The 11,222-nt window shown below is 37.8% G+C and overlaps 1 protein-coding gene across 1 annotated transcript in view; it reads right to left on the reverse strand.

Annotated features, from left to right (window-relative positions):
- DACH1 (dachshund family transcription factor 1) overlaps window positions 1–11,222 on the reverse strand; it is a gene marked incomplete at its 5' end in the record, with an annotated part of 684,310 nt that overhangs the window by 672,342 nt on the left and 746 nt on the right. The window lies entirely within an intron of this gene.

Genomic DNA, 11,222 nt, shown 5'->3' on the forward strand with positions numbered 1-11,222 from the left:
GGACAAGGGACTTGAAGTTGCAGCAGAGTAGGCTTATATTGAATAGCAGGAAAAACTGTTTCACTGTTAGAACAATGATGCCATTGCAAGGGAAGTTGTGAAACTGCTGTCATTGGGGTCATTTGGGAGAAGGCTAGACAGCCACTGGTCAGAGATGATCTGGGCATAGTTATGCCTATGTTCTAACTATGAATATTTCCCTTGCTTCTGGGATTTGCTGGTTGCCACATGGGTCTGGAAAGGAATTCTCCCTGCCACTCCTGCTGCTTTGAGTAGGGTTTTTTTTAAGCCTCCCTCAGAAGCATTGGGTGTTGGTTGCAGCTACGGCTGGGGATTTTGACTGGGATATGCCAATGCCCCTGCTGGAACTAAAACACAGAGGTTTCTGGCTAGAAGGTCTTGCTCCTCTGCTTAAGGTCAGGAAGGAATTTTACCCTGTGGTCAGATGGGTACAGACTGTAGAAGTTTTTGCCTTCCTCTGTAAGGGATACGGCCTTTTTCCTAGGATCTCTTGAAGCATATATTAACAATCTCTACAGAAGCAGAACACTGTACCTGTGGCAGGTTAGGGTGTTATGGTTTGTGTTGTGTCAGGGTTGACTACATAGTTTTGCTAGGTGGTTAGACAATGGATTCATATAAGATGATTTGGATAGGGATGATCCTGCCTCAGACAAGGGGTTGGACTAGATGTCCCTTCCAGCATTTACTTTCAGCAGGTACAGATGCAAGTCCCTTCCAGGCCATTCTATGATAACATTTGCAGTAAATGCATCCCTAAATAAAAGACCAAAGGCCTCCTCATAACTGGGAGCATTATGCCTGTAATATTAGACCTTGAAGACTAAGGTTTAAAACATGTGAGAGCAAACAAATCCTCAAAATTCTCTGAACCATTCTAATGATCCTAGGGAAAATCCCGAAAATGCCATAACTCATATTATGATTTGCCTATCCACCAAAGTTCTCACTGTGTTCTCATCACCTTAGTAACTGTGGAAGTAGCTACTCTTTTATTTTCTTTTATCATTCGGTATGTTAACTCTGGTCTTCTCTAGCTATAAAGGAATAACAGGACTAGGACTTTTAAAAAGCATTAATTAAGAGCACATTAATGTTTCTTTAAAAATTGAAAGGCCTCTTCTGTTTCCTTGAAGTCAACATTAAAATTCCAAGGGGTGCAGGACTGAAATCTTTTCTATTACAACATTGCCATGAATCCCTACAACAAATTGGAAAACAAAATAATTAAAAAGTTTAAAAGATAACATAATTATATTATTTTATGCAAAAAAAAACCCTACAAACATAAATAATTATATTATTTTATGTAAAAAAACTACAACAAAATTTTTTTTTTAATTCTATAAAAAATGCACAGAGATCTCTGAAACATTTTGATCTAAGAAGAGGCAAAGGACATAGGCATGTGCTAAATTTCAAGCATGGGATGAGTCCAACTAAAGGCACAAAGACAGCTCACTTTCTTAAAGATAAGTGTATGCAAAAGTCTAATGGGCAGATATAAAGTTTTCAGTGTAAAGACCATAACGTTTATTTTATATTTCTACAAATGTCTATACATAGAAATCATAGAATCATAGAAAAATTATGGTTGGAAGGGACCTCAGGAGGTCATCTAGTCCAACCCCCCGCTCAAAGCAGAACCATTCCCAACTATATTATTTCAGCCAGGGCTTTACTGAGCTGGGCCTTAAATACCTTGAAGGATGGAGATTCCACCACTGCTGTAGGTAACCTGTTCCAGTGCTTTTCCCCCTCCTAGTGAGAAAGTTTTCCTAATATCCCACCTAAACCTCCCTTGCTGCAACGTGAGACCATTCCTCCTTGTTCTGTCATCTGCCACCACAGAGTCCAGTCTAGATCCATCCTCTTTGGAACCACCCTTCAAGTCATTGGTGATGTGTAGGGGGTGCATGTGCACCCACATGCACCCCCTGAGATTGGTGGTGTACCCCCTGTGAAAACTGGCACTGACGCTGCCAGTGGCACCTGCGGGTCATCACCACTCGCCACCAAATTCCCCCTCATTACTGACACCACCAGCGGCATTTGCAGGTGGTCTCTGATTGCTACTGGCCACTGCCAATGCTGCCAGCGGCGTCTATGGATGCTTGCCATGCCTCCCCCCCACCGCCCCCTGCCACCAACACTACCATGGCCACCTGCAAGAGCTCCCCACTCGCTGCTGCCATGCCCCCGCTGCCAACACGACTACCTCTGCCTGCAGGCAGTCACTATGCCCTTCCAGCCTCCGGGGGCACACGTCATTCGCGCTTTAGGTAGTTAAAGGCTACTATCAAATCCCCTCTCAGTCTTTTCTCCTGTGGACTAAGTAAACCCAGTTCCCTTAGCCTCTCCTCATAAGCAGGGATCCTGGTTTTCTCTGATAAAAAAAAAAATCTGCAATTTTTAAAATTAAAAAAAACCCCAAAATCCACATTTTCCATGATTAAAATGAAACACCACTATTATATTTATATATGTGTGTATGTGTATATATACATGTGTGGGTGTGGGTATAGCATTTCATTTTGATCATGGAAAAATGTGAATTTTGGGTTAGTTAAAAAAAAAATCCCCAATTTTGGTTTACCAGAGAAAACCAGAATCCCTGCTTATAAGTCATGTGCCCCAGCCCCTGAACCATTTTTGTTGCCCTCTACTGGACTCACCAACTTGTCCACATCCTTTCTATAGTGGAGGGCCCAAAACTGGATGTAGTACATGACATACAACAAAAAGGATTTTTTTCACGCCAAATCAAAATCAAGTTAATTATTAGATATTCATGTATACTTGTGGTGGTCACTAAAGGCCAACTCCTATTTCACACTGCATGACTCAGTGTCATGTATATAGCTGTGTAACTTAATTTTCTGGCACTTAAATACAGTTTTCTGTAGAGCATTGCCTATATTAGCATATCGAGCATGCTCATTAGGATTGAACTACAACCAGGCATCTTCATGAAGAAATAAAATTGACTAGTGCATGCATAAGGTCAGGAATATCCTGAAATATTAGTCAGACAAAAACCATGACTAGTAAGCATTTGGTCCTGGGGTGAAACTGAGCACTTCCACGTTTTAGCACAACAGCCTAGTAGTTAGGCCACTTATCTGGTAAGTGGGAGGCATAGATTCTAGGCCTCCATTACCCATAGGGTGTTTCCTAGCAAAGTGCTATAACCCCTAGGTCATGGGTCAGGCATTGATTGCCAGACCCATCTTTAGCTCTCCTCTTGAGGCCAATGAGGAGGAGAGAAGTGGAACCAAAAGGAAGAATGTATGGCTCAATGATGTGGATGTTGCCCCAGAAGGTGGGAACTTGCCCATTAGTGCTTATCTATTTTATCCAATTAATCCTAAATGCAAGGTAGAGTGGTAAGAGCACTTTTCTGGGAAGCAGTAGGTGCAGGTTCAAGCCCTCTCAGAGGGAAAGGGGCCTAAAACCTAAGTCCCCTGCTCGCTAGGCTCCAGGGTTAAAAGGTGTGAGGGGCTGTACTGCTGACACCATATTACTTTCAGCTGGTACGGATGCAGGGTAATTTCCCGACAGGGAAAACAGAATCCCAAATTATATATTGGCACTTATACACAATGTACACACCACTTAGGCATGCTAAGTGAAATACGATTTAGATGTAATTCTATCAAGCAATCAATTAAATTATTAATTTTATATTTTATAGTTCTATTTTAACTTTATATTTTACCTAGGTTTAAAAGATTACAATCCCAAATAGCTTATGTAATGCATTTTAAAGAACATTTAAACTATTAAAAAACCATGTCTAGATTAATTATAAGGTTTATAATATATAGCTTTTACATAATGCTTAAAATTCAGTAATTTTATTGTGCTTTTTCACTCAAGAAAAATCCTGTTATAATCTTCTATTAGGAAATGGCCCACATGGAATCAAGGTCAAAACACATATAATTTAATACTAGTCAATTTTTTAATTCCTTTTGCAATTCTTGTGCAACAATATTCTTTGTGACTGCAAATTTTTACTTTTTTCCCCATGCAAGGTATTGCATTTTTTCCTAAAAGTAAGCCTTACTTTTGATGTTATGCAACAATGTATAAATCCCAAGCACATTCTGAAAACAGGCTTTTGTTTAAATGTGTAAAATGCATATTATCTGCTCTTACTACTGCATGACTAAGTGCACTAGCATGCAAGAGACTTTATCTGTTTGGAGTTATGCACTTCAGTCATGACATCATGATGCAAAAAACAAGTGGCTGTCAATTATGTAAAATATCTGTACGAGTCATATTTAACAATGTTTTTCTTCTCTTCCCTCTCACCCAATTCTGCTGCCAAAGTTTACTATTCTCAACAGGTAACAAGAACATTTGTGTTTTGAACCTTGTTTAGTAGTCCACCATAAAAAACAACAGCAGTAGGTGCTTAGAAGTTAACCTCTTATTTTAGCAACTTTTATTCCAGTTGTGCACATGTATAATGTGCAAAGCAAAGGTAACCCCAAAGCCTAGCTCAAATCCAAGCTTGATTTGGATCACAAGGAAAAATGATCACCTGTATAGGCCGAATTTAGCAATTTGGTTAATTAAGAGCAAAATTTAAAAAGAATTAAAGATGAAAAAAATTTTGTGATTGAACAACCCTCTTATCTTAATGGAGAGAGAATTCCCATTAGGTGTGGTGAGGTGCACAGGGAAATCATAATTGCACCTGTTCCGCTCTTCCTAGATTGTTGATAAATGAGTGATTTCAACCTTGCAGTATGCATAAAATCTCACTGCTTGATACTCTGAACAAAAATTATAGTTCTCTAACTTCAAACAATATAATTTACACAGACAAGCTATACTTGATCTTACCCATAAGGCAACAAAAATTATTTACCATAGCTGATTAATTCTCTTGCATTGAATGTGAGCCTTTAAACTGATATTAAACAGAAAGTTATGTGGGTACTGTTGTTCATAAAAACAAGGAGTACAAAGAGTTCTTCACAAGGTTGTATGCTCAAAACTCTCAAATGTATTATGAAATCCAAGCAATAATTACCAGGATTATTAAAAACAAAACTAGAATTTTGAGAGGATTTGTTTATTCTCATTAACCATCCAAAAATGCAAACTTTAAGAAAACATTTCACATTTAAACCTCAAAAACATAACTTAAAGCACTGTGAAATTAAACATACTTTATAGGTCCATTTATTTAATCATTACTCAATTAAGAAGTTTCATTGGATTTGGTAGGCTTGATTATGTGAGTAACGGCTGCAGGTTTGGGACCTAAATGTACAAACACAACCTCTCACTAAAACCATGTTAAAAAACCTTGCGCTGCATTTATTCACTGAAAAAAGTGCGTTTTTTCTCCTTTTCTTCTATCACATAAGTGTGGCTGAAAATGACGAACCCAAAGAAATTCATAGTGAATGTCAAAACTCCATATTTAAGATGTCATATTCACCAATAAATTGCATTTCTTATGAAACCAAGCATCAACAATTGTTATTAGATAGCCCTGGCTGGGCATCGTACCAGATAAATAACACGAACAAGGTGAATTTAGGATTAAGTTACTCCAGGGAGTCAATCTTCTGGCTTTTATCACATAAAGTTATAGCCTTGCTTTTAAGTATAAAAGACTGTGTTGTTTGGAGAGGAGGGGAGAAAAGTTAAATAAATTATAGTGATAATAGAGAAAAAAAAAATCCTTCATAATGTACATGGAAGACATTATCTATATATGAATTAACTCTGAATCATAATAGCTTTTTGCAGATGACTCTTCAGTGCTATCATTTAAATATGTATTTAGGCAACTAAAAATTTACTGTCAATTCATATTATGTCAGTCCACATTATGGTACTGTTACCGTATGCACATTTAAAGATTATTGAAAAATTTACTGCTCATGTGCAGTACATAATTTGCAAAAGGTTAATAACTTAACTATTTTAAAACAATGAATGAAATTCATTCACAATATAGAGCATATGCCCCAAAAGTTATTTTTAAACAATCCATATTTAAGTTATAAAGAAACAGAATAAATCCAAATCCAATAAAACTAGTGCCATTATTTAAAATAGACACTGCTTTGAGCTTGGAATTCATTGGTACTGGTAACTTTAATAAAGCAGAATATTTTCAGTCTGGAACTACACATGCCAACTTCAGCCAGAAGTGAATCATTACAGACAAGTTGTAAAACTCTCCCATGAAGAAGTTATAGTTGGAAGGCTAACAGAGACCTACCTGCCCCAGACTAGCAGACACTGCCATAATAATTTCATATGTCAATAATGTAGTTCTGGAACTAAAGGATTAAAATTGGAAAATGCAGTACAGGTGTAAGTGTATAAATATATCCAGTGTATCATTCCTCATTTTTATTGTATGTTACAGCACATGCATTCTTAAATTCCATGGTTCATGTGTAATGCATTTCAGATGATGAACCAAACTGACAGGGAAAAAATGGTCAAAATGCTTTAGTAACATAACCAGAAAAGACTGAAAAAATATTAAGTAGTAGTGAAACAAAGTTACTGTTTCCAAAAAGCATTCAGAATACATACCAGGCTAAATGACAAAACCCTGTTTCACATACAAGGATTAAAAATAAATAAAAGTACCCTCTAGTCTACCATGCTAGTAATTTACTAAAAATACCATCCCTCCACAAACAGTGATTCACCCATACAAAATTACGATTTTAACCAATAGGGGGCATTATACATGAATAAATGGTACTAAATTTTATTTAAAACTTTAAATCTACTACAACAAGAATATGGCCATTTTAACGGGAAATTTGTCTGAAGTAAGAAGGTTTGGAAGTTGTATTTCATAACTTATCTATAACAATTCTAACCTCTAGCAATCATCATGACTGAATAAAATCGAGTACCATGGCCTTTATCCTGTAAATATTAGAAATAATTTCAAAGAGAGTAGGATAAGATCCTAAATTTGAATTTTACAACTAATGAGATAGTAAAAGTTTTTAAAGGAAAAGAATACAAAACCCTTACTAACAAACATGCAAAGTTATCTCATTTGTTTCCATACGTTCATTATTCCTATTTAATTCTCTTAATAAGAGTTACTAAAAATGTACGTGTGAGAAAAAGTTATATTTCTTCATGCAATCTATAGCTTATCTCTAAAAATATTTGTAAAAAGAGCTGCATAATTTTATGTACACTAACATTATTCTTACCTATGTCAACTAAGATAATGATAAAGTTAATCAAGCTGCATGCTTCAGGATAAAGATAATCACCTCAGTGGGTCAGGAGGAAATTTCCTGCATGACCACCACCAGTACTATAAATGCTCATGTGTGGATGTATCTACACATATCACACAATTGACTAAGTATATTCAATGAGAAGGAGTATTGCCCCTGCCAAAGTATCAGATATTGGTCTAGTGCCAGAGACCAGATACCAGAATGAAGGGATGAAGTCTAGTCTACAGTAATTATTATATTCCAAAGATCTTACTTTCTAATTATAATCTTTACCAACTAATGAAACACTTATGAACTGGATATAAAAGGTTGGAGAGCTTGGGGGTGGGGGGTGGGAGGGTTGGCAGGGGTAAGTTTTAAAAAGCTATCTTCCAACCTTTTAGACTTTCCTTGAATTTATAGATACTACCCATTACCTTCTAATCTTCCAGAAGACCCCTTTGTGTATAAAACCTAGAATGCTTTAACTGCGTACTATCTCAGCAATTTGCAGCATGGTATGGGAACTTATAAATCAGAGATGTTATTTGTATGAACTGATCTGTGGTATGTAATCTGCTTCTTGCTGACCTGCTCACCAAAAACATACCTGAACTATAGTAACTTACAAGTATTTAGACAGAATATTTTTAAGAAAAGCCAAATAGGCAAACTAAACAGGAATGCAGTGTTCTCTACACATGAACATGCTATTGCAATCTATTTTGAAAGGTGCAAAAGCTAACAAAAATGAACTGGTTTTACTACAATATAAGTCAAGCTTTGGACATAATTATTTTCAATTCTATACCCTGCTGCTTTGCTACACTCAAAAAACAATTTTTCACATTTTAAATACTGCTACCAAACAATACTTAGGATCCCCTTCACTTTTACTAAGAACTCTGTGAACTCATTCAAAACCATATCCTCATGTCAGAAAAGATTAACATATACTGGCCACAGGAGGGAGGTCAGAAAAAAGCATGCCTTCCATCTCTACTCATAAAGGACCTGATCCAAAGCCCAGTTCAGTGAATGGAGAGATTGCATGAGGAATGGCAAAATTCCATGACAAGAACTCTGGAACACAAGAGACTAGGAAACAATCATGAGGGTAGGTACCAGGTCGTTAATCCTATGCAGTTAACGTTCAATGGATAGTATACTATGCTTTGTTTCATAAATAACTGATGTAAGCTGACAAATTTGGCTTGACAACCTAAAATCTTTTCAAGGTTTTTGCCTTTACACCTCTCCTTTTGCTTGGCAGCAGGCTTTCTATCATCTCTCCAAAGATTCTCATCCATGCCAATCCTGCTTCATCATAGTTTTGTATAAAGTCCTGATAGCTATTTCTGGAATTTATGTTTGGTGACTAACGCTTTCTGTGGAGAAGACATAAGCAAAGGTCAGGATGAATGGGAAAAAAAGAATTGCCTTCAACACCGGAAAACTATTTTCCAGTGATTTAGAGACCCTATTTAGAGAAAGGTTCTTTGAATACTATTGTTCTTATTATTATTAGGTTCACAGATAAAAACAGAAACCAATTCACTTTGCAAACTGACTTGTAAGTTAAGTATTCAAGTGAAAATTCCCTGACGTTTTATTGATTTGTTTTATTGATTTTTAAATATAGCAATATTGCAGTTAAAATTAACCATATTGCTGAAAACAAGCACATGAAAAACTTTTCAAATCTTGAGACTTCAGTTTAAGACTTAAGGTAAAAGCTTATAAACATGAAATATCTTTTCAACCAGATAGGTACAAAATTTAAAAAGTCAAGTTCATTTAAATATGTTGTTATAAGTATTTGTCATCACAACAGATGCCTAACAAAAGCGTTTAGATTAATCGAATGAGATTTTACACAAGACAAATGAATAGCTTTGTTGAAATCCACATCTGATTGAATAATGTATTAACCTTGACTAAGTTGTAAGCATCATCTAAAAAAAGGAACAGAGTGGTACTCAAGTGTGTCAAATGACTGTGATACAAATATAGCGGTGATAAAGTATTTTAGATGGTGTAGATGTAATATTTTATATACTGGGATGGAGTCTGCTCTTATATTTTCAGTCACAATAATAAGTAAAATATCAGATAAAGAACAGAGTAACTGTTAGCTTATAAAAGGAAATTTAAATTGCTAGATCCATTACTTTAACATTTTTACAAAATTACATTAAAGTTACAAGCAGTTAAAACCAAGCCAGAGTAAGTCACACACAAGAAAAAAGATTATAAAGTAAATAGAGTTGTATGTACTAGTGGGGAAATCCACGTTGCCAAAACTCAATGAACTACTCCGCTTCACTCATATATACTGTAAAAATACAGGGTGCACAGATGTCATAAACCCTTCCCATTATTTTCCTGGGGGGCATATCCTGCTTGCCGTGTGTGTGTGTGTGTGTGTGTGTGTGTGTGTGTGTACACACACACACTATACATATATATATATATATAAAACACACACACTAATTTCTACCATGTCAGATTACAGCACAACTATCTCCTGAGGCTGTTGAAGCACAGTCAGTTTTGCAGTGCTGATGTGCTGTGACCCTGGTTTTAATCATGTTCCCAAATCATGTTACAACCCAACAAATGTACACAGATTTCCCCTCAGAGCTAGGCTATCCTGTTTTTTAATGTTGTGTATTCTTTAGTAGACATATGCACCTATACAAATGTCATCCCAACAGTATGTTACTCATTTTTCAAACTTTTTGATTCCACCACCAACCAAAATCTCTCTAGCTCCCAAAAGGTTTCCGAAGTAGTTACTTAAGTTCCTTTAGAGCAAGCTTCCTTCTTGTCCCCCTACATATTCAGATACTTCAATAATCAATCTACAGCTAAAGACCAGGGGGAAAGTGCTTTCCTTTGCCTTGCCCTGGGCTAATGAGTCCAACTCCCCCCAGCTAATTCAGAGAGCGAGTCACACCCAGACACTGCACAACAAAACGAACAATTCTCCACGTGCTTCCCTTGCTGCACTTTAAGCAGCCGTCATAATAATAATAACAATAATAATAATAATACAGTAGTAGTACTAGCAATAATAATAGAAAGTGAAATCAACCCAAGTGATTAGGTGGAAGAAGATGATCTGCTGTTACAGAAAAAAAAATCTTTGGCACTGACTATAGTCTCTTTATTGGTCAAGCTGAGCCACTGTAGAAAGTTTCCCACCAAGGCCTGGTGTCTTGGTGTCTTTCTGGAGTTAATGTCAGACTAGCGTTCATTCTTTCATATGGATCACCCTGCCTGTCCAGTGTAGACAGCAGAGGAGCACTGTAAGCAGGTGATGGTGTATTTAAAGCTGCTTAAAGCCAGAACCCCACTCCACCCCCACTACCACCACCCCCAGCACCCAAGGGCCTGGCTGAAGTAAAGACACTTGTGAGCCCTCTGCTCTTTATAGGGGGCACCTGGTGCCCCCTTTTCTTTGCCAGACAGATGCAACCCAGGCACTGACAGATTTGGGGATAATAGCCCTAACCCTCCCCACCTCACCCTGCACTTTTGAAGCAAGCCATGCTTGAAGAAGGGTGGTTGTGCCCGAAAGCTTGCAAAGAACAATTTTTCCAACTCTAGTTGGTCTAATCAAAGATGTCCCATCTTCCCGAAGAACCTTGTCTGCCTCTGGTATTTCAACAGGAATTTCGTCTTTTGTCAGGTCCCCCCCCCCAGCACAGCTAACTCTGCCAATTTTAGACCAGCTGCCTTTGTCTGGCTCTCTCAGCTGTTGGGGAGGGGGGGGGATGCCCTGCTCTGCTCTCTCTTCAGTGCCCACAAATCCTGCCCCTCGGTCACCTCCTGGTTGTCCCCCCCACTCCATACTGCTCCCCCCTCCAAGCGCTGTGTGACCCCCCTGGGCACACAGAGGCAGTGGGGGGGGGGGCCCCCGGGTGGACACGGGGGGCCCCGGGGGCGGGGGGGGGGGGGGGGGGG

Source organism: Gavialis gangeticus, unplaced genomic scaffold, assembly GCF_001723915.1.
Source record: "Gavialis gangeticus isolate Ggan-Ray unplaced genomic scaffold, GavGan_comp1, whole genome shotgun sequence".
Classification (NCBI taxonomy): Eukaryota; Metazoa; Chordata; order Crocodylia; family Gavialidae; genus Gavialis; species Gavialis gangeticus.